Source organism: Myotis brandtii, unplaced genomic scaffold (genome assembly GCF_000412655.1).
Source record: "Myotis brandtii unplaced genomic scaffold, ASM41265v1 scaffold231, whole genome shotgun sequence".
NCBI lineage: Eukaryota > Metazoa > Chordata > Mammalia > Chiroptera > Vespertilionidae > Myotis > Myotis brandtii.
Window position 1 is genome coordinate 129,616 of NW_005358689.1, and position 25,615 is coordinate 155,230.

The following is a 25,615-nucleotide window of genomic DNA, read 5'->3' on the forward strand; positions in this document are numbered from 1 at the left end:
TCTCACATTGATGTTTCTCTCTCTCTTCCCCTCTCTCTTCCAGTCTCTCTAAAAATCAATGGAAAATATCCTCCGGTGAGGATTAAAAAACAAAAAATCTTACAAGAAAATGTTAGAAGGTGTATTTGAAGTTATGCAAAGCATATTTAGTGCATATCAAAGTAGTATGGGGAAATTCTAACCCACTTCTCATTTTCCAGTTTCTAGCTCAGTGGATGCTGCAACATCTGAGCGCTTCCTCAGTGACCCTTACCTGCAAAGACTGTTTAAACATCTTTCTTGTTATCTTACCTGCTCATTCACTAACATTTTATTTTCATAGACCATTGTATTCGTAAAATCCTTCACACCGTGGAGAAAGAAGTGCTAGTCAAGTCCACGTAGATTGTGAGACTGTTCTGAAAGAATGATTATAAGCGATTTTAAGATGTTTTTGGAAAAAAATAAAAATATTCTTCACAAGACGTCCAAGTTGTATATAATCTGAATATAGCAGAATATTGTCAGGTTTAATTTTATTTTTAAAAATCTTTACGGCCTGGCCAGTGTGGCTCAGTCGTTGAGCGTTGGCCCATGAACCAGGAGGTCACGTTTGGATTCCCACTCAGGGCACATGCCCGGGTTGTAGGCTGGATCCCCAGTAGGGGGCGTGCAGGAGGCAGCCAATCAGTGGTTCTCTCTCATCATTGATGTTTCTCTCTCTCTCTCTCTCCTCTCTCCCTTTCTCTCTAAAATCATTAAAAATATATTTTAAAAAACCTTTATGATGTTGAGACTATAAAATAAATCACAGAAGAGAGCTTAAAGAGATTCCATTGTGTGTAAATATGGTATTTTTGGCTAAAAACTTCTGGCATCCTACAAGTGGTTGATGGGGTGCACTGAAGAATTCTGGGAAGGCTGGAGCTGCCCAGTTGATTCAGAAGGTCACAGCAGTACGCAGCGTGCAGCTCGCATATCAAGCTGGTCGTGACTGTTGAAAAGCGCCAGGCAGGGCCACTCAATCACCCAGTGGAGCGATCTCCAGAGACCTCTCCCAGGCTCCCCACAAGTGCTCCTTGCTTTTCAGCAGTCCTCCGCGTGCATAAAATTAACAACACGCTACCAGGGCTTCTTAGATCCTAAGTGGAGTCCCCGAGAGTGACATTCCTTCCCACACGTTTGCAGCCTTCCGGTGAGAATTACTGCTGGACGCCATTTATTCGAGCAGAAGGTGTGAGTTTAAAGGCGTGAACAAACAAGCCCGCAATGGATTAGCCGTCTTGACTCACGTACGGATGGATGCTTGAGTCACCCGGGGACTGCATCTGAACACTTCAGGAACTGCTAAATCTTCACCAGCGCATCTTCGGGAAGGCTGACGTGGTCTGCACCGCTGTCTCCACGGAATCTTTCAGCTGGGCTTTCATTGTCCACCTGGTTGTTTTAGTGCAATGTAGGTCCAACCCTCACCACCTCCTTCTGTGAAGACTTTTAGAGCGAGCTCTGCCAAGAGAGAACCAGCTCTTTCTCACCCATTTGGTGGTTTAAACCAGAAAACATAGAGACAGTCAAAGGAAAAACTGAAGCTAGTTGAAGATTCACTTGTCTGTAGAAGAATGACAATGGCGGTGGTGGTGGAGGCTGTGATGATAGACATTTATTAAGTTATTAACCACTAATGTCACTACAGTAAGTCATTTCATCATCTCACAGTCCTATGAGATAGGTACTATTTTTATGTCCATTTTGTGAAATGAAATCACCATGTCCAAGTCAAATAGCTCGCCACTGGTGTAGGCTGGATTTTAAGCCCAGCAATCTGAGCACAGAGCCTACCTCTTAACGATTACCCTTAAATACTCCAAATGATCCTCTGTATGGTGCTCCCAGGAAGGACAGGGACAGCATCTGGGCCAATATGTCTGTGTTCTCCAAATGACAGACCCTACCCCAAACTTCGTCTCTTATTTTTCTTTGCTTTCTGTATCTCACCCGATTTCACATAGGCATATAAAGGAGAGTTTTTATTTGCTTGATTTTTGCAATAACCTTAGAGTGTCCACATGTTGCAAATAAAAGTACAGGGTACCCACCTAAATTGGAATTTCAGGTAAATAACTAATACTTTTCTAAAGTATGTCCCAAAGATCGCATGGTCCATACTTATATGAAACATTGTTTGGTGCTCATCTGAAATTCCAATTTAGGGCGGTGGTGGTGGAGGCTGTGATGATAGACATTTATTAAGTTATTAACCACTAATGTCACTACAGTAAGTCATTTCATCATCACACAATCCTATGAGATAGGTACTATTTTTATGTCCATTTTATGAAATGAAATCACCATGTCCAAGATCAAACAGCTCGCCACTGGTGTAGGCTGGATTTTAAGCCCAGCAATCTGAGCACAGAGCCTACCTCTTAACGATTACCCTTAAATACTCCAAATGATCCTCTGTATGGTGCTCCCAGGGAGGACAGGGACAGCATCTGGGCCAATATGTCTGTGTTCTCCAAATGACAGACCCTACCCCAAACTTCGTCTCTTATTTTTCTTTGCTTTCTGTATCTCACCCGATTTCACATAGGCATATAAAGGAGAGTTTTTATTTGCTTGATTTTTGCAATAACCTTAGAGTGTCCACATGTTGCAAATAAAAGTACAGGGTACCCACCTAAATTGGAATTTCAGGTAAATAACTAATACTTTTCTAAAGTATGTCCCAAAGATCGCATGGTCCATACTTATATGAAACATTGTTTGGTGCTCATCTGAAATTCCAATTTAGGTGGACTTCCTGTATTTAATCTGGCAACCCTATGTAAGCTGAGCCTCAAACCCGGATGTCAACACCATAAAAATCATTCAACGATCTCATAGAGATCTTAGGGGAAAAAACCCCAACACCTTGCCGTAGGTTTGTCCGGTTGGGGATGAAGTGCCGGTCAAGTTTGTCTTGGGACTGAGCTAAACAGATCAGGCGTGGCGTTCCTGTCCATCACAGCTCTATTCCCTGGTGTTCTCCGAGTCCTGCTGCGAGTTTGGGGAGGTGTGCTTAGAGTACAGGTCATTTTACTTTGATAGATGCACAGCACTAGGAACCCGTCACTTGAATTATAATAAAATTCCTAAATGTTGTTTTAATGATGTGAGCCCCACATTGCAAAGGGTCCTCTTTGCCGTGGCCTCTAAAATAAAGTAATCGACCCTGACGCCATTCAGCGTGGGACCCATAACTCACGTCACAGTCAATTATCTCTGGGTGGACTTTAGCACAGTGGGAGCCATTGTCCAGGTAATGACAGCGGCTTGCGGGGCCCATGTATCTGCGGGGGGCCAAGCCTGTGATTGAGGGCCAAGCCTCATTGAAGTTTGCATGCCCAGCACTTAGCCCTGTGCCCGGCACATTTACATCTATAACAATCACTTACTAAGCACCTACGGTGCATTCACGCGGGGTCAAGGGGGCAATGACTTAGGTCCCTTCCCTGTTCTCATGGAGTTACAGTCGGGAGAAGCGGTTCACTGTATAAGTGAAAACATACTCAGGACAGAGCTCCAAGGCCTTTGGGAACTGGAGGATCCCTTGGCTTCTTTGTACACAGATGAGGAAATCGAGGCCCAAGGATGGTGACGCTATTGGAAAACAGAAGACTGGGGCTTGGAAACCAGCTTCACCATTTAGTCCCTGAGCAAGTCACTCAACTTCCCTTAGCCCGAGTTCGCTCATCTGTAAAATGGAGATCATATTGCCGCCTAGGTTATAAGGTGAAAATGAGAAAATGGTCTAGAGACCGATCATTATATGATTGTCAAGGATAATGTTCAAAGACATAGAACTGAGGTTGCATAGTTGAGCACTTGAAGCTACAGACACAACGACGTACAGTCGTTCAGAGCATGGGTGCTGGAGCCTAATGTTGAGGTCCTTCTATTTACTGACCATGTAACCTCTTGGCAAGGCATTTAACCTTCCTGTGCCTCAGTTTCCTCATCTGTGAAGACAATCCGGGTCCCTACCTCGAAAGATTATTGTAAGCATTAATAGAGTTAACACATGCAAATATCAAAAGCACTCAATAAGTGTCCTTCATAATCGGTATCCATTGCAACATCTGGGTGTGGAGGGATAGATTTGTTGTCTTTAGGCCGCTAAGGCCAATTGCCCCTCTAACCTGTCTCCTTCCATTTCAACGAAGAGAGATCCATTTTAGGAAGAGAGCAAAAAGAGATGTAAGTTCCACTGTCGGTTTCTGAAATAATTACCTGGTCCAGGGATGTTTTTAGGATCATGTACTTTGATCGGGGACTTCTGAACAGCCCCCAAATAAAAATATCAGCAATGGCAAGCGGAGAGAAATGGAAAACTGATTTATTCATTCCCAGTCAATAAAGTAAGCATGCAGTAGCTGGGTTGTAAATACCCCTGCAAAGTGAGATTTACAAGACATAATATTGGAAGACAGATTCATCCCAGCTGAAGGCGCATTGCCGTGTTAGCAAGCTCAGTGGAATTTATAAGGCGAGGTCTTTGCATAAGGAGAGTCCAGAGGCCTTGGGGAGTCGGACGCAGGAGGTGAGCTCAGCACAAGTTGCATTTGCATCTCCAGGAAGGCCAGCCAAAGCGCTTTCTGAAAATATTGCCGGGAAAGGGGAATAAAAAAAAACCACACACACAACCCAAGGAGGGGCATCAGCTTTGTCTAAAACTTCCTTTTACTCAGGACTGTTGGGTTTATAAATCAAAATTATGTGTCCAGTGAGGAAATGGGAAGTAAAACTCTTTCCAAAAGAAAAAAAAAAGAAAAGAAAAGAAAGCAAGTGATTCATTTTGGCCGAAATAATTGAAAACACAGAAAGTCCAAGTGCTCCTGGCTGCCTGGCCATGAGCTTACCTGTCGCTTTGCTGTCGAGAAGCAGACTTCACGGTGAGGACTTGGAAGATGAGCCATCTGTCGATGCAGATCTTTAAACAATTTGGTGAAATCAGTTGGAGCCCAATCCTTGGATGCTTACAAGATTTTTGACTTCCTCTTCATGTGGGGCAGAATCCAAATAGAGCAGCATGATTGTGTTCACTTTGTGCAAAAGAAAGAAAAAAGGAAAGAAAATAAAGGAAGAAAGAAAAAAGAAATGGAAGGAAGAAGGAAGGAAGGAAGGAAGGAAGGAAGGAAGGAAGGAAGATGGAAGGAAGGAAGAAGACCATCCGGGTCCCTACCTCAAAGGATTATTGTGAGCATTAATAGAGTCAAAAGCACTCAATGCATGTTATTTATAATCAGTATAAATAAGGAGGGATGGGGGAAGGAAGGAAATAAGTAAGAAAAAATGGGCCAAAGGGTAACTTCTTCGGAGATACAAAGTCAGATTTCTAAGTTGCACACCACAGTGTCTGTTGGGCATTTGGTTGACCTTGAGGGCTGGCTAAGAAAAAATGGGCCAAAGGGTAACTTCTTCAGAGATACAAAGTCAGATTTTTAAGTTGCACACCAGTGTCTGTTGGGCATTTGGTTGACCTTGAGGGCTGGCTCACTTCTGGCTGCAGGACCCTGAGTGACTGAGGCTGGGGAATGTGTGCAAGGAGCCCTTTGTTCTCTTAGGAACCAAATAAGGGAACAATAGTAGCTGCAAGGCCAGTGCCCAGCCACGCCTCTGCAGGGCTCAGCAAAAATTGAGAAGGGAATTAAGACGTTCATGGTTCACTTTTGCAAAAATGGTCTCACCCCGTGAAAGGGAAATGTATTTTCTATAGGTAGAACAGACAAGCTTTTTGTATTTTGTTTTTAGGTTTCAGTACCTGGGGGACATCATGGGAATAGGATGGTGATAAAGTTTAGTTAGTGAAGAAGTTTTTGTTTTTTCTTAATTGAACTCATGTCAATTCATAGAATGTTTTCTTGTTCTTCTTCTTTTTTTCTTCTTCTGGTCAACCAAGAGGCCATGAGCCCCTGCTTCGCTTAAGAACTGATTTCTGGCCCAGGTGGTGTGGCTCAGTGGTTGAGCATCAACCTATGAACCAGGAGGTCGAGGTTTGATTCCCGATCAGGGCACATGGTCGGGTTGCTGGCTCCATCCCCAGTGGGGGGAGTGTAGGAGGCAGCCGATCAAAGATTCTCATCATGGATGGATGTTTCTATCCTTCTCTCCCTCTCCCTTCCTCTCTGAAATCAATAAAAATTCATTAAAAAATAATAATAAATAATAAAAAAGAGAACTGATTTCTGAAGGGATACATTCAGGTGTGTGTCCCTGAGGTCCAGGAGAGGATGGCGACCTAGACTGTGAGCTTCCTGGGTCAAGGTTTCTTCATCTCTGTCTCCCCAACTGGAAGTATGTCACACTGTGGCCTTCAATTAAAGTTCTTATTAAATGAGGGCGGCAACCCAATCCCAGGCCTAGTGTTGCTAAGGTGTGTGGTGTGAGTTCCTGAAGCAAGGCCTGTGGTAGATGGGTCCCCCAGCTGGGTTTAGGGCCCCACTACAGTATAGTTTAGATAACTTGCCTTTTTTTTTAGAACCGGTTTAATCAAGTGCAGCTAACTTCCCCTTTCTGAGTTGGGGACTAGGCAAGTCAGAGCTTTGGCTTTCTAATTTATCAGCCAGTAAATTACAACAGTAAAGGTCTTGTGTAGGCCAGGGATTTTCCACACCGAGTGAGGGGGATCCTGGGGGGCCCGGCAGAGCCCATTAGATATATGACTCATGTTTTGGGTAGCATTACATGTGAACTTGGAAAGGTCAAGCCAAGAAAAGCTATTTTCCATAAAAATAAATTAAAATGTTAAAAGCTCTCCTCCGTGACACTGGAATTTTGAACGCTGCTATGAAATTATTAATCAGAAGGCATACCAATTTGTATCAGTGAGGCATATGGGATAACTAAAGAAATGGGAAATAAGGCATATTTTAAAACTCGCAGACAATTCGAAAATAAAGCAGAACCAGCTTAAGAGATCTAATTTTTACATAGCTCACAGATTGTCGCTCAAGGCAGTATCATTTCTCTCTGTTGTCTAATATTTGGTATAGTTTATATTAGAAAGCAATAATTACCGTATGTTTTGTGTGTCTAGTTATACTTCCATTCTGAACGTGAAACATTGGTTTGAGTAATTATGGTTAATTGCATATGGTTAATTGCATTATGGTTAATTGCATGATGGTTTAGGACCGTGGTCGGCAAACCGCCGCTCGCGAGCCACATGCAGCTCTTTGGCCCCTTGAGTGTGGCTCTTCCACAAAATACCACATGCGCGCACGTACAGGGCGAAGTTGACTTAAAACTTTAAGTAACGTTTATTAAGTTAATTTTAGGGAACGTTGTGGAGTGAAAGAAGATGTAGTGTCGAGGATTGAGAAAGGTATGTTGAGATGGTTTGGACATATAGAGAGGATGAACGAAAGGAGATAGACGAAACAAGTATACAAGACGAGTGTGGATGGGAGAGTTGGAAGGGGTCGACCTCAGCAAACGTACCTCAATCAGATTGAGGACGTTTTAGCAAAAGCCAGCTTAGGAGTACCCTAATTAAGTTAATAACAATGTACCTACCTATATAGTTTAAGTTTAAAAAATTTGGCTCTCAAAAGAAATTTCAATTGTCGTACTGTAGATATTTGGCTCTGTTGACTAATGAGTTTGCCGACCACTGGTTTAGGACATTAAATAATCGCCCAACTTGATTCTGAGGTGTGAATAAGAAGAAGCATTAAATTCAGGCATATGTGAAAATGTGGTGCATTTAAACATACATAAAAACCTATAATTCAGGAAGAATTCTTAGTTAAATTAAAAGAGATAACTAGATGGTCGGAGGCCTCTTCCAATTCGATGAGTCTAATGACTTGGGAAGGGAAACAGAAGCAGAAATACAGTGCACACGTCTTCCGATGGCTTTCTGCGCTTCTTGGTTGGCATCTTGGGTGTATATGTTTCATTTGGGACAGAGGGCATCACGCCCTCTGCTTTGTGCCCTCCAACTGGGTGGCCACGTCCTCATGGCAGCGAGCTCCAAGCCTTCTAGTGCGTCTGGTGAGGTTCTGCACATGGTGGGCAGGAGAGAGGGTTTAGGCAGCAGAAGCGATGGACTCTGGTTCGGACCAGAAGACACGCCCAACAGGCTGACCCTTACCTACGAGGTCTGGACCGCTTCTCCAGCAGATCTCGAATCTGACCTCTGACCAGGAGGGAATGAGAAACATAGTCGGTGTCTAAGAAATCTGGAATGAGAGGATGAAAGGGTCAATAAAGGGGCTACAGACTACTCTCAGCTTGGAACTAGAGGGAGGAGGCTCTGGGCCTTTCTGGAGGGGACATGGATTTGAAACGTGTTCTGTTTTTTCAAAGAAGCCCAAGTAGGGTCTGAAGAGGTCTCAACAGGAGATGGGAGGTGGCAGGCAGGAGGCAAGCAGTGGCCGAGTCTCTGGGAGGCTGTTCAGTGTAGGATCCGCTTTGGTCTTATTTCCCTCCCTTGCCTGAGAGGAAGGAGGTGATGGGGCCTTCTGGGGAGATCGATCTCTTCATTTGAAGCGCAGAATGTTGGTACTGGAAGGCCATGGAGCTGAGGATACTGAGACCAGAGAGAAGTTACTCCACAAGTCGGAACAAGAACACTGATATTTGTATTTCCTCGGTCCAGTGTTTTTGGCTTGTTGGTTGTTATTGTGTTTTTCTTTTTGCCTTAATCTTTATCCTGTTTCCCTCGAATCTAAAGATTCTTGTGTGATTTTTTTTTTCTCCTAAACTACAGGGTGTTTGAGTACTCACTCTTTTTTTGCTTGTTTTGTTGTGTCCTGTTCTAGCTCTTCTGGGAGATAAGCTCATTCAATTTATCTGCAATTTCAATCATGAACAACCATCTCTCTTAGATTAGACATGTCTCATCAGAGGTCACCCCATCCTACATTTCCCCAGTGAGAGTCCATGCTCTGAAAGGTGACCCCGCCGTGGTGGGGAAGAGGAGCACTGGGGACGCCCATGACTGTGATATATGATGATATTTCTGAAGAAAGTCAAAACCATTCAGAGACCAGGTTTTGATGAATGGCAGGAAATGGCGGCCTTGCAACCATTCCAGATTCCCAGAGGCTGATTGTCATCGGGTGACGATAAGAATTTTAACCGGCGTGTTATGGAACCAAGACCAAGGCCAAGACTCGGTCAGGAGCATTTTGCAAGGGTCTCTTGTTATAGAGCATTGCCCCTGGGAGAGGTGCTTAAAATAGTGTTGCACTTACCTGAGACTCATTTCTAATTGTCTGCCCAGGCGAAGAATTAGCCAGGAAAAAAGCCTACTGCAAAATACTCTGCTGGGAATATGGAAAATACTCACCACCCACCCCATCCCTCTTCTAAGGGGACACTTTCTCCAAGGAACACAACCCTCATCATACAATCATTAACTTGGACACAAGGCTGCCAGTGAAAGGACCTATATTTGTTCCCATGTATCAACGGGCCTCTACCCTTCAATCATGTTGCTGCTGCTGGTCCACCCCCATCCCTCTTCTAAGAGGACACTTTCTCCAAGGAACCCAACCCTCATCATAGAATCATTAGCTTGGACACAAGGCTGCCAGGGAAAGGACCTACATTTGTTCCTGTGTATCAGCGGGCCTCTACCCTTCAATCATGTTGCTGCTGCTGGTCAAGAGACAGCAGGGAAGCTCATTTGGTTAGAACATCATCTCAATACCCCAAGGTTGCAGCTTTGATCCCCAGTCAGGCACATACAAGAATTGATCAACAAATGCATCAATAAGTGGAACAACAAATCCATGTTTCTCTCTCTGTCTCGCTCCCTTCTTCTTTCTCCCTAAAAACCAATACATAAATTTTTTTAAAAAGCAACAGCAGGGACACAACCGAAGACTTTTCATCTTTTGGTGGGAAACCAATCAATACCAAAAGGATATTTACACGAGAGCAATAACACAACTGAGCTGATGGAAAACATTATCCCGCTATAGACTGTGATCGCTTGGTTTCATAAGCACAGTCAAGGGTAATAACTGAGAGGAACAACAGTGAACAAAAACTTGGGAAGAGTCTGGCACCCAATGGTTTCCCCTTCGTCTGACCCTTTGAAAATGACCCAATCCCTGAAACTCTCATTATATCATTTCGAGGGTGTTGGTGATCTCTGCCATCTCTTTGGTAAGCTCTTCTCCATCTGCCCTTCTGTCAGGCACAGTCTTGGGGACACAGTCCATATGCCATACACATGTTTTAAATCGATCTCTCTCTTGGGTGGTAAACCCCACAATAGGATTGTCTAGGACAACACCAGGTCTTCCCCTTAAAACGCAGTTATTAAATTATTCAAAGCAAAAGATATTTTTATACAAGGCTGTAGGGTTTTAATAAGGCCAGCTATTTAGGAAGTGGTGACAATGTGCAGCCTTCCAAAAGGGGAAGCCTCGGAGGTGCTGTGGTAATAATGCAGTTACTTAAAGAACATTTAAACTACAAATATCTCTGTGGTTTTTTATTTGGTTCCACACTACAGTCACTTTGAGAAATTTCTCAAACCTTGGCTAATCACTTTAAAACGTAAGGCTTAGCAAATTGTTCTACTTCCCCAAATGCTCTGGTTCTTTCAACCCCCAACCCCCCCCACCCCTTTTTTTCTTGTATTTGATAAAGGTAAGTAATTTGATGCCAAGAACAACTATTGAAGAAAATTGAATGTGAGCAAAACAGATGGGAAAATAATAATCGTAGATCTGAAGTTGCAGTAAAGTCTCAACTATTGATATGGAAAAGGAGTAATACATAGTGAAGATACAGGGATCACTTCTTCTGAGTGCCGAACGTTTGGTCCATTGAAATAGGGAGATGTGCTTGGTTTGTGTGATGGAAAAACAGAACTTACTGAGAGGGACCAAAACCCTTGTGTTCCAGTGCGTGCTGAGTCATGTTAGAAGCAGCAGCTGGAAGTGTGTGCCTGCGTGTGCATGCGTGTGTTTGTGTGTTTTAACCTGATTTGGAATGACGTTCACCTTTCTCAGTACCTCTCCATCTGAATGCGCATTGACCTAGAGTGGAAATCTTTTGTGCAACCCGGTGACCGGTGGTGTAGTGACATCACTCAGTACCTTCCATCTGAATGCGCATTGACCTAGAGTGGAAATCTTTTGTGCAACCCGGTGACCGGTGGTGTAGTGACATCACATGGTCACTACAGGGAGCCAGAGTTAGGTCATGGGCCAGGAGCCACATGGACGTGAACTGCAAGAACAGCGTAACTGTGCCTTTCTGAGCTCTGCGTCTAACCTACAGAAGAGGTGAGACCCAGTGGTCTGCCTGTTCTCACCTTGTTCAAGGTCAGCAGAAGGCAGTTACTTAGTTGCTTCATGAGCGTTAATCTTATTTGACCAACTAGATTATGAGTTTCTGGAAGGTAGGGGCTGTGCCTTATACTTTACAGATGTTTGGCACGTCTTTGGAAAATCTGTCTCTGAACCTGGCACAGTACAGAAAAGGTAACTAGGAGATACCTGATGAATGAATGAAGGACAGCTTCAGATTGGAGAGACTACAACTGCTCTATTGTCACGAGCTCATTTCCAAAGGGTCCAAGGCTTAGAACATTCGTTATGCCCTCAGGCCTTCTTCCCGTCACACTGCCTTCTCAGATGTTCCCTAAGGTAAATCTCCCACACCCACTACAGGAGATGAATGCTCCTGGGTTTAGTATAGTGGGCTAGTGGCTTCTAAATCAGACCATCAAAAGCAAAATCTTTACCCTTCACAGAATCTAGAACCCTGAGCTGGATGGCCTATGGTACTGCTTATACTGAGGTGTGGGTTCGTACAGAGTGAATACAGTTCCATTTCATTCATTTTGATAATCATTATAGTTGACATACTTTAAGTACCTACTATGTGCAGTGGTCCAAACCTGCACAAGCAACATAACTTTTTCTTATAACACTCTTTAGGGGGGGCATTGGTGTTTTTCTGTTACAAGTGAAGACACTGAGACTCAGAGAGACTAGGTTAGTAATCAAAGGGATCATAGCTTGAAAGTAGCAGAATCAGGATTTGAACTCAGGTCTCTCTGACTCCAAAGCCTATGTTCCTGCCACCAAACAGGCTGTTGTTCTAAAATCAAACAGCTATAAACTCAAACATTCAGTTTACCATGATATATCAGTGTCTCTCCATTGCTTAAAGAGGTTGCAGGTTTATTTTTTTTTATTTATTAAATATATTTTTATTGATTTCAGAGAGGAAGGGAGAAGGAGAGACAGAAACATCAGTGATGAGAGAGAATCCTTGATCGGCTGTCTCCTGCACACCCCCTATTGGGGATCGAGCCCACAACCTGGGCATGTGCCCTGACAGGGAATCAAACTGTGACCTCTTGGTTCATAGGTCGAAGCTCAACTACTGAGCCACGCCAGTCAGGCTTCAAAAGTAATTTCAATTAAAAATGAAATGTAAAGCCCTAGCCGGTTTGGCTCAGTGCGGACATGTGCTCTTGACTGGAACCGAACCCGGGACTCTTTAGTCCGCAGGCCTACACTCTATCCACTGAGCCAAACCAGCTAGGGCAAGAGGTGGCAGTTTTAAAGAATGATTCTGGATGCTCTCCTAGGCAACTATTAGAATTCCTTTAGTGGACTTACAGTTTTCAATTTTATAAACAACGATGTCTTTTTCCATCTCATTTTATCTTCACAATCGCCTATGGGTATATAAAGCTTAAGTAATCTGGATTCCAGACACACACAAAATGAGGTCATGGAAAAGGAAAGTAACTTGCCCAAGGTCATCCCGCGGGAAAGTGGCAGACTTCATAACTTCTTTCAGGTCTTCTCACTCTTCACCGTTTCATAAACAACCCCCTGTGCGTGCAAGACACTGGCCTGTGTGCCTGAAGGCTGATACGAGCCCGCTGTGGGCTCTCAGTGGCCATCATACAGAAAAGTCATGGAGAAGCATTGCGATCCCAGGCCCTACCTCCCATCCTGCACTCTGTTTACGACTTTCATGTGACTCTCAGGGTCTATCCCCTCCTCCGTGAGACAATTCATAGCGTTGTTCTGCATGCACATAAAATCAGTGTAGCTAAGGGGTTTGCAATTCAAATAGCCTCAGCGGTTCTCCGTGATCTGCCTTAGATTCCTCTGTTGGGTGTCATCTCTGAGACAGCAGGAGGCTTCTGAGCACACGTTGGAATGGAAACAGGTTCCTTGACTGTTCCCACAATTGTGCCTTCGCGGATGCTTTGCACCCCTAGCTGCCGGGGCTGATGAGCAGTGCCCTTCCCGCCCACATTTCCACCACAGCTTACCCTGGAGCCTGGAGAGGCTGGGTGGACTAGTGGTTTCTCCTTAACAGTGGGTGGCAAAAACCCAGAGGTTTAATCCCAGACCTGTTACTAATTTCCTGGATGGCTTTTGGGCCCGTCCATTAATCTCTCTCTATCATCGTTCCCTTCTCGGGAGGAGATAGCGAGAATAATGGGATGGTTTGTGCATTAACACATTTATGAGCCTGGTGTGCTATGTGAAAGCCTGGTTTTCTGGAAATGCTCAGGGGTAGCAGGTAAATCAAACGAAAACCGGTTTCTTTTTCTCTAATATGACAGGTTGACAGGATCTATCTTTCTGTGACTGCTGTAGTTAGAAACCAGAGCTGAGATGGATAAAGAGCTTAAGGTATGAGAAGCACTGTATTTTCAAATGCGGGGCCCTGAGCTATCTAATAATAATCACAGAGGTACCTTAAAGAGAGGGTGAGTACATGAGGGGATTTCTCTCATATCAGGACTCATAAAATGAAAATCTCCTCTTTTCCCAAGTGGAGCGTTGTTATTATTCATGGGGAATGGGGAGCTGAGACCGGTCTCACTAGGACTCTGGCTGGAAGTACTTAATTTTTTTTTAAATACAACAGAGCACTTTGGTTATGAATTTTGCAAATATTTTACTGCATCAGCATGACTTATATGAGACCAGGGAGGACAAAATAACCTCCGAGATGTCATTCTGGATAAACTGCATTGCATATTCTCTAAGAAATGGCCTTGCCTGTTTTGTGTCTATAAATTCTTCAGCCTCCTAGGAAGGGATGGGAGAGCTCTAAGGAGAATTCAGGTCCTGTGTGCAATGACCTTGTGCAAGTAGAAGGGAATGCGGTTGGGTTATAAAGCCGCAGTCTAGTCCCATCTTATTTGTGAGATGTAATTCTACTATTTAAATGCATTGGCTTGTTTTTACTCTTTGGCATTTTCTTGATTCAGGGACTATTGTTTTTGATGTGAGAACTAGGGGGGAAAAATCATCAAAAATAGTTCCTTTTTAAAGGAACCAGACAACTCAAGAGGTGTTGCCTTGTAAGGTAAAATGGAGTGTCTGCCTTTTCAGTGAATTCCTAGTCAACTGAGTCTAAGTAGACCATGGGGTGATATGAGAAAATATAACTCAGGAGAAATCTGGGAATTGTCGGGAGCAGACACATTGCCTTTAAAAGGCCATTTTGCAAAGTGCTCACACCATGTTTTCAAAAATCTCCCAGAATGGAAAATGACATGGAGAGTTTTTGTCAAAAAGCCTAGATATTGCATGATGGGTGATACACAGTGTCTGAAATGTAGCAAATGCAAGAGCCCTTTAGAAGTCTATTTTTGTTTTGTTTTGTTTTTCTTCTCTATTGACTTACAGAATTTATTAAAAGCAACTTAAGTTTCTGTTGTGGAATGAAACTGCTAGGAACCATTAAGATAACTGAACAAGATACAGAAATGTCCATGTTAAAATATAAATTTGTGAATATGTCGTTTCCACAAAGACATCAAAATGCCAATCAATTGGGCTTGGTCCACAATGAAAAGCCACATGCATGTAGTAATGATTAAAAGCATATCATTAACATACCTAATTACTGATGATGTAAGTTCCTCACATCTGTCCTTAAACATAAGTTACCTAGAATGCTCTTTTCAGCTTTAATGTTCGGTAAATATGTGGAGGTTTGATTTTACATTTATTTCCAAACTTGAATAGTTGATTCTTATACCTTGTTTATTTAACTGTGCATTTTAAAAACATAAAATAACATAATTAATACTTGATTTAATAAACATTATATTGTTTCAGCATCTGTTTTAAGTCAGTTAAACTTACCATTTTCCAAGCCATTTATCTATAAGCCACTTATAGTCAATGTAGTCAAGAATCTCAGGTATGATGCTGACGTGAACTTATGTGCAGTACACCACAAAACTCTTTGTTGAGACTCAGAATATTGTGGAAGGCATACAGTTTAGAATAATTCAAACATATTTACATGTAACTTACCAATAAAAACTGCTCTTTTATAAGTTATTTCTGCATATTGTAGTCTAGGTTATTCAGATCTATCTTTTTGTCAAAAATGAAAAAGTGCTAGGTAAGACATTTCCATCGAAAAATCAACTTAAAATCTTTGAAGTACTCAAAAAGAGAGAGACAGAAAATTCCAGGTCAATTTATGGATGGAAGCCAGTATCCAAAACAGTATTGCTAGAATTGGAACACTCAGGCTGTTTATGGCTTTAAAATATTTGCCAATGCAACACACTTGGATTTGGGGTTAGTGGCTAACTGGAGTGAGAGAGACACAAGTGAAGGCCCATGGTGTGCTGAACACTAGGAGTTTTATAGGATACTCTCACTGATTAAGCCAGAATGCAAAGAGGTAGGTACTTCGAGCTGAACCAGAGATAAACTCACTCTCTTCCCTTTAATATGAGAGAACATAGGAAAGACTTCATTGGTGCTGAGCATAGCAGAAGAAGAGAATGAAAAGGAAGAAAATAATTAAAACTGGTCCCTGAGATGGGTACAGGCTGGTAACAGATTTATACCCTGGACGCATATAACCTGGGTTAACCCAAGACCCTCAAGCCTTGGCTTGAGGTTGTCCCTGGCTCGAAGTGTCCCAGATATCTGGCAGAAGTAAGTACTACTAGTAAGCCTCTGTGTTGGAGGAAACTATTCACCTAGGGTTGCAGATTATTTTTCAAGGGCAATGATCAGCATGCACTCAAAAATAACTAGGCACCCAAGGAAACAAGGCAGTGAATAAAGAACTAGCAGAAATAACAGACAGTAGGAGACATGGGTCAGCACAGATACCAGATTTTGGAATTATCAGACATTTATAATAATAAAGGTGTAATATGCTAATTAGACCAGATGTCCTTCCGGATGACCTTCCGGGTGAAGCCAGGGCTGTGAGGGAAGCCCGTGCCAGCAGCCAGGGGAAGGAAGGCCTACTCTTGCACGTATTTCATGCATGGGGCCTCTAGTAGATTATAAAACAACTATGCTTGAACCTATCTACAGGAACTAGGAAACCATAAAAAGTGACAGAGAAAGATTTAGGGTTTTAGGATATCATAATGTAACTGAAACCTGATCAAAGGTAGAAATGACATTACTTCTCATGCCCGGAGCTTCTTCCTGGATTTTGATCAGCGATGTGATTCTCAACATGGTTAGTGTCTTTGTAAACCTCACTGAATCAGGTAATAGAGTAATATTGCCTTTATTTGGTCTACAAGATAGTCATCTCAGCAAGTCAATGAAAATAATTGTTCGCCACCCTTTCTCACATAACACAAACCTCCAAACAACCATAAGCAAACTGAGCTCAGTTTAATGGTTTCTGGCTTATAGTAAGTGGTTATATAAATGACTAGAGGCCCAGTGCATGAAATCCGTACACGGGTATGGTCCCTAGGCCTGGCCGGCAATCAGGGCCATCAGGGCCTTCCGGCTGCTGGCCGGGGCCTTCCTTTGTTCCACGCCGCCCCCAGGTGGTCAGTGCATGTCGTCATGGTGAATTGAACTCCCAGTTGGTCGAACTCCTGAGGGGACAATTTGCATATTAGCCTTTTATTATGTAGGATAACTCTTATTTTATTTTTCACCCCAAAGGATATTGTTTTTATGCTTATAGGCAAAAGAGTCTCTTGCATGGATGAAACCATCTTATTAGATAGTCTTTTTACAATTGTCACTTAAAATCACAAAAGAGTCTAAGTTCTGCATTCTTGTCATTGAACAGTTCATCTTCTTTTGAGGGTTAATTGTCTATTTTTGAACATCAATATCAGAGTATGTTTTCTGAGCATGTGTATGTATGTGTATAGATGCATATATGTGGCATATCTGGTGTGTGTCTGTGTGTGTATGTGGAGTGGCATATGGTTGCGTGTGTGTGTATGAGTATGTATGTGAGTAGGTAGTGTGTGTGTGCTCACACGTGTGTATGTATGCATGTATGTGTGTGCCTATAACCTTTACATTTCTGAAATAAGACTCACCCCTTAGGTCATAAATCAGGAGTTCCTTTTTTTCTTAGTTTTAGACTTATTGCTGACAGCCACTTGTAACCAAGTTCCCCCAAACACCCACACACAATGGAAGAATGGAGAGCTGGAGAGTTGGGCTTAGTTCCTCCAGGCTTATGGGGAGGAAAGGACTCTAATATGCAATACCTTTGAGTCTTATCGAAGCTGAGCCATTAGAGATGGAAGGAGGCAGCCTGCACAACTCTAAAAGCCATTTTGGTATGTGTCCTGAGAAGGCTAAGATTCATGGCATACATTTACGGAGGAAATCCTGATATGCTATTTCCAAATTCCTGAGCTGTGTGGTGGGAGGAATTATTAGGTAATTTCTACTTTAGATGAACATTAATCTCGGTTTAACAGCAGGTTTAGTGAAATGGCAATTTAAAAAAAAAATAAAGAGCAATTTAATTTATAATTTTTTTACCAGGACCATTAAGGAAGTGATATGCAATCATCCAATTATGTGTCTAGAAAGGGTTGTTGAATACAATGTGGCCCATCTCCTGGACAGAGTTATTCAGTGGATTAACATCTAGTCTCTTCAGCATTAGGGTTATTAATAACATTCATCAGAGGATATCTTCATAGCCTTATGAAGGAGAGGAGAAAGAACAAGGGGAGGAAAGAGGGTAAAGGAATGGATAAGAAAGCATGGAGGGAGAGGTAGACAGAGGACAGCTATCATCATGGTCAGCAATTTTACAAACAGCAAAGCCCAGAACTAACATATGTTAATCCGAGTTTAGTCTGTGAATGTACATGGACCTAGAACGAGGCCTGGGGATGCTGAATAAAGGCTAATACTCTCTTTAATTGAAGCCAGTTTTCTGTCTCGCTCTTGTGCCTGATGCCCAGCAATGTCTTTCTAAGTGTGAAAGGTTGTGTGCGCTGCCCCACTTCTGCTTTGCAAATCTTGTGTGAAATATTTGCCTGGCCCAGAGTCATTAGAAATTATCTACAGAGAAGTAGACTCTTGCAAAAGGAATTCTAGCTTAAAGATATCACAGTGCAGCCCGGCCGGTACTGCTTGGTGGTTGAGCGTCGACCTGTGAACCAGGAGGTCGAGGTTTAAGTTCTGGTTGGGTGGGGCATATGCCCAGGTTGCTGGCTGGGTCCCCAGTGGGGGGCATGCAGGAGGCAGTGGATCGGTGATTCTCTCTCATCTTTGATGTTTCTGCCTCTCCCTTCCTCTCCCATTATCTCTGAAATCAATAATATATACATATATGTTATTGCTCATCATTGTGTGAGCAGCTTTCTGTGGTAGCTTTCTCAGAACTGAATGCTCAGTCACAGTGTATGTGGACTCAGTTTGACTACATAGCATCATATTGCTCACCAAAAAGGCTCTACCTGGCCATACTCCCAGCTAGAGGTGAGAGTTCCCGCCTCTTAGCATTAAACAACTTCTCTACTTTCGTCAACCTGAAATTTTTCCGAACACCCAAGGGTTTTAACATCACTGCATATCCTTGTTAACCATTAGAATTTCACATTTTTTGATTGTCTTCATACCCTTTGCCATTTTCCTACTAAAATTTCTACCTTTTCCATATGGATTTTTTTAGAAGTATTTTTGGTATTAATTTATATTGCTTTAGGTGTTGAAAATATATTTTCTTAATTGTCATTTTCTGTTAAATTTGTCAGTGGTATCTATTGCTAAGCAGAAATTCTAAATTTTGTTGTAATCAAATACACCGATTTTCCACATAATAATTTCTGCTTTTAGGTTACTCACATTTCCTTTGACTATCCAAATCCAGACCTTAGTCTTCATTTTGGTACTATTAATTTGGAAGATTTCACGGAAAATTCCCAGAAGAGATTAGATGAACACGAAAGATAAACACCATTTACCTATATATTTAAAAAAATTAATAAATTCATCAACAAAGAAGTTAAAATGGAAATTATAAGCCATTTAGAACTATGAGAAAACAAATAAAGGTCCTATTATCTATGGGGAAAAAGCCAAAGTAATTCTTGGGGGAAATTTTATGCTCTGAAATGCATTTACAAAACAAAAAAATAGTCAATGAATAAGGCTTTTAAACTTTCAAAGTTAGAAAAAACAAGCAAACAACAAAATAAACACAAAGCGATTAAGAATAAGGAATAGTAAAGAGAAGAGCAGAAACTAGGGAGTCAATGAAGAGAAATGTAGAAAGCCCCTGTTCTTTTAGGGCTGAGACTGAGAATTAGTCCAGTTGGTGATAAAAAGTTTCTTAAGACATGGAATAATTACAGAAAAAGATATACCTAACATATTTTAGTATCAAAATATGGGACAGCAAAAGCGGGACAGCAACTTTCAACCTATAAGTCTACATTCATTTACCCATATTTTTCTGCAGATCGGAGCTTTAAGTCTTCTGTTTAGCAAGGTCATCGATGGGAGTTCCCCATTGACTTTTTTGCATAAGTCATACCGGAAAGGCAGCATCTCAGATGTCCAGTTTCATTTCCTTTGAATGGAGCTACTAGATAAAAGTATTGATGAAACAATATTTAACCAATTGCTCACTCACATCTAATTTTAGCCACTTCCCTTCACCGAGGCTTTCCAAAGCATCAATTTAGGTTTGGTAGAAACAACAGTACTCTCTTTTTCATGCCTTTGGTTTCTGTAGCATTTCATCAAGTTGCATAATATTATTAACCAGGGCAGATACCATGAAAGGATGTGTAAGCTTTCAGCTCAGTTGATGAGAACAGAAAGGTGTTCTGAAAATGTTCTTCAGCGTGAATGGGTGTCATTGAGTGTATTTCCAGTAATTCAGTTATGGGGAGTTTGACTCAATATTTTAAAGATGTCAGTTCTTCCAAAATTAGCTTATAATTAATGTGATTGCCAGAATTTTCATAGACCATCATAAACTGATTCTCAAATTCATGTGTTGGAGTTTTAATGAAGATAAAATTGATAGAGAGCAAAGAAGGAGAATGGGTCTACCAGATATCAAAACATATTATGAGTTTATGGTTACAGGTTAGTAGGAGAGAAACAGATCAGAATAAAATAGAATAAAAAAATAGATCAGAATAAAACAGAATAAAGAAACAAATTCATGCATATATAGGGATTTGTAATAAAAAGTGAGATGTGAAGAGTGTCCATTTTTATTCTTCAAATTGGCAAAAAATAAGCAAAGATATAAAACGTAAAGAATGACAGGAAGATTGTGGAGAAAAGCTATTCTTATCCTACATCGCTGATGGGAGTATGGCTTGGTATTCCCTTTTGGAAGGCAACTTAGCAGTATGTTCATTAAAATTTAAAATGCACTTCATAAGATATATAGACATGGAATCACTACATTGTGCACCTGAAACTAAAATAATGTATGTTAACTATACTTAAAAATAAGTAGATAAAAAGAACCTCTATACATTTTTTAAAAATGCACATACCCGCCGAAACCGGTTTGGCTCAGTGGATAGAGCATCGGCCTGCGGACTGAAAGGTCCCAGGTTTGATTCCGGTCAAGGGCATGTACCTTGGTTGCGGGCACATCCCCAGTAGGAGATGTGCAGGAGGCAGCTGATCGATGTTTCTCTCTCATCGATGTTTCTAACTCTCTATCTCTCTCCCTTCCTCTCTGTAAAAAATCAATAAAATATATTTGAAAAAAAAAATGCACATACCCAGTAATTCCCCCCCCCCTTTTTTTATATCTAACCTACACTTGCACATGTGTATAATGAGACAGGTACAAGAACCGTCTTTGAAATAAGTGAATTAACCCATCAGTCGTGGAATCTTAACATTCTTTGCATTCATAAAACACAATGTTCTATGGCAGTTCAAAGGAATAGACTGGCTCTTTATGCAACAAATAATAATAATAGGAGGACGTGTACTACACCCCAAAAGAACTACTGGCGTTTCCCCATTGATACAGGCAGCAATCTGGGGAAACCATGTTGAGTGGATATTAAGGAAGAGCCTAATCCAACAGGACTGGTGTCTTCCAGCCACACACACACACACACACACACACACACAGACACACACAGACACACACACAGACACACACACACACAGACACACACACAGACACACGCACACACACACACACACACACAGACACACACAGACACACACACAGACACACACACACACAGACACACACACAGACACACGCACACACACACACACACACACAGACACACACACAGACACACACACACACAGACACACACACACACACACAGACAGGGGAAAGGCCCTTCAGTATTTATGATTCCCGTGGATTATAATTCTGGCTTCAAATCAGAACCAGGTGGAGGGAGGCTTTCAACAATTCTGTTGCCTACATCCCGTTTGAGGGATTCTCACTTCAGTAGTTTGGAATGGAGCCTGGGCTTTGGTAGGTTTTCAAGCTTGACCGTGCTCCTTGGATTGAGAACCACCACTGAGTCTGTAACCTCTTGGAGGACGGGGATTCTCCTGGTCATTCCCGGGCCAATCACAGGGCCTGGTGTGCCGGAGCCACTTCCTAGGAGTTGGTTGAGTAAATGAACTCCTTTATTTTGGCTCAGGCTCAGTGTTTCTAAGATACAAAGTCAGGGTGGGCAGAACATTTTCTTAAAAAGGAAGGTGATGCTGGAAGTGACACATTTATGAGGTGACAGAGTCAAGGGTGAGCGTGGCAGGGGACCCTGAATTAGGAAGTAAGCCGACTCCAGTGATAGGTTACCGCTCAGAGTGGGTGGTAGAGGAACCCCCATAGGGATGTCAGGCCTTTTAAAGTTACTGCAAGAGAGAAGCTTTGCCCAGATTATATTCCAAGTAACCCCCTTCTAGCCATGAGCAGGTTTGAATGAAACAGTTTCTTGTTTAGTCCAGTTATGTATTGGAAAATATTGGATGTACATGGAAGTAGGAAGCCCCCCAACTGACGGGAGGCCAGGCATCATAGCAAAGAGGATTATTGGGCAACCTCTACCACTCTCAGAAAAATTTTATTTTAAATAATAAACTTGCAGCCCAGCCAGTGTGGTTCAGTGGTTGAGCATTGACCTATGAACCAGGAGGTCATGGTTCAATTCCCCGTCAAGGCACTTGCCCGAGTTGCAGGCTCGATTCCCAGTAGGGAACATGCAGGAGGTGGCCGATCCATGATTCTCTCTCTTCCTTGATGTTTCTCTCTCTCTCTCTCTCTCTCTCTCTCTCTCTCTCTCTCTCCCCCCCCCCCTCCCTTCCTCTCTGAAATCAATAAAAAATATATTAAATAATAAAATCTCAAATGCTGAAAAGATCAGGACAGTCTCTGAGGAAGGCCTGAATAATGAATAAAGAAAGAATGGTCCATCAAAGCTCTGGGCAGCAGAAGGGGCAAGCAGCTACCTGAGAGGCAGGTTGTAGGAAAGGCTATCTTGAGTTAGATTTCTGGAAAGATCCAGCGGGGCAGGTCCAGCCAGTGTCTAGTGGCCTGAGGCAGATGCCTGCTGGAGCCAGGACAGCCACTCAGGAGAGCCTATTGGCCATTGTTGAGGAGATCTGTGAGCCAGTTGCTAAACACAGCTGTTATTAAAATGTAAATTATAAAAGCATACACTGGAATAAATTACATGTAAAATAAGCTAATAAGTACTCAAACTCTTTACTTTCTAATTATTTAACCACATTTCACTGATAGGTAAGCTCTGGAGATTAGTTATTTCTATTATAACTTTTAGGGGGGAAAGTGATCATTTGTACCAAGCATGATCATTTATACCAAGCATGTCAAACTCATGGCTGGCAGTGGCCCACCAGCCGGCCGCGAGTTTGACATGCTTGATATACACCATGGAAACAGAGAAATTATGCAAATAAGAGTTTGATTCATTGATTTGTTGACCATCTAGTCTTAGGAAAGTGATGGAGAAGATGTTAGTAATTCATATCAAATAAATATTCAATAAATTCATTTAAAAGACTATGTAGTGTCTTTAACTATTACATTGTGAATAGCACAAAAATAGATGCAATAATACTTTAAGGATTTGAAAATTAGGCAAAGAAGTCACTCAAGTAATTGACAAATGAGTGAAGTTCTGATATGTCTCAATTGGTTCACTTTCCTTTGACTCATTAATAACTTGTTAATAACATAAAGACATCAACCAAGAAAAGCACATTGGTTAGTCAATTGAAACCATTTATTTTTCTTAAACGCCAAGACATTATAAAAAAGGAACAGATTTGTCTCAGTTGAACACAAAAATTTTGGGTAGTTAATGGATGTTCTGAAAAATGGTAAGATAATGTGGAATGACTAAGAAGATTGAGGAAAATAGAAATAGGGTTAATAAAACAGAAATATCTGTGGAAATGTAGGTGTGTGAAATAATGCCATATTTTAGACGTAGAAAGATATTTATATAATTATTCTCTTTGGCTAATTCTTGTATCATACAAATAATTGCTTTCTAATGTATTTGTTGTGTATGTTGTGATATTTATATGTCAGTTTTTATTAGATGAGGCAGAGTTTTAGGAAGGAGCTTTCTACTTAAAGGAATTTATAGTTCACAAAAGTTACTTAAAATAATATGTACATGTCCAAACAACCACAAAATAACCCCTCACTGAGAGAGACTGATAAGTCTTGGATCTTTATTTTCAATGCTGGGCTGATCAGGGTTACAGTAGAGTAAAGAAATTAATAATATTGGATTAGATGTAGACTTTTATGACATATTTAAAAGCTGGGGGAAAAAGTATAGGAAATAAAGAAATGCTTTTTAAAAAAAAATTCAGTATTTTAAAAGGACTTTAAGTGCCTGAAAAAAAAGAAGTTGCTTCTGGACTGTCGGTAATCTTTTCGGCAGACATGGAAAGGGGAGCCTTTATGCCTTTGTATTTCTAGTTGCTAACAAAGGACGACTGTGCGTGAATGGGGAGGACATTAACCCCCATCTGCCCTCGAACATAATCTGCGATCGCATCGGGCCAGTGATACCGGTGAACACCACCAACAATTAATTATCGGAGGTTTCTCAAACATCTGGGCGTTTGGCACCCAGACCCCAAACATCTGGCCGGAGGTCTGAATTCTCCACTTGTTTTCCAAGTCTGACATTGTGTGAGAATAATAATAGCTAGGGTGCCCCGAGCCAGGCTAAATGTTTTACCTGCACTAGCTTGCTTAACCCTCACGACCACTGAACGCGTCCTGAAGTAAGGATACATTCATCTTCCAGATGAGGGTTCCGAGACTCAGGCAAGGATGCACGGAGCTCAGAGGGGAGCCCGTTGGCCTGGTGCTCAACTCTGAGCTGTTCTCTCCATTCCGTTTTGCCAGAACAACTACAGAGGGTCAAGGCTGCAATGGTAGATGGCCAACTTGTGGCTACGCTAGCTAAAGAAAGGGAGACGGTGTGACATCTAAGTGAAAAGTATTACTCAGAAATGTCACCGCTGTTAGCCAATTTAGGACTTATATATATATATTTGTATTGATTTCAGAGAGGAAGAGAGAGGGAGAGAGAGTTAGAAACATCAATGATGAGAGAGAGAGTCATTGATCGATTGCCTCCTGCATGCCCCACACTGGGCATGTGCCCTGACCAGGAATCGAACTGTGACTTCCTGGTTCATAGGTTAATGCTCAACCACTGAGCCATGCTTGCTGGGCCAATTTAGGACTTTTGAGAAAGATTGCTCCTTCTCTTGAATTGCTCTGATTGGCAACACAGACACGTTCAGATTTTCCTGGTCAGTGTGTGTATTTTTATGTGTTACACTTTGGGTAAAAACAAAAAAACTAAAAATACTTGCATCTCCTTTGTCAGGTTAAAGAATTAAGAAAATGAAAAAAAAAGTACACAGAAACACATTGAATACGGATCAGAATTCAGGCCTGGGTTAGAGCTGAATATTCAGCACTTGTTCCTAGTTAATGGTTATAGTGACCTTGAGCAGGTTATTTCATTTCTTGAGCCTCGGTTTCCTCATTTTGAAAACACAAATAAATACCACAACCTACGTCATTCTACTTTGCCCAAGGATGGGATAAAATAATACCTGTAAAATGCTTAATGTAGTGCCTGGCTCAGAGTATGGTCTCAAAACATTTGTTACCGCCCTACCTGGTTTGGCTCAGTGGATAGAGCGTCGGCCTATGGACTGAAGGGTCCCGGGTTCGATTCCGGTCAAGAGCACATGCTGGGTTGCAGGTTCAATCCCCAGTAGGAGGTGTGCAGGAGGCAGCTGATCAATGATTCTCTCTCATTATTCATGTTTCTATCTCTCCTCCCCTTCCTCTTGAAATAAATAAAAATATATTT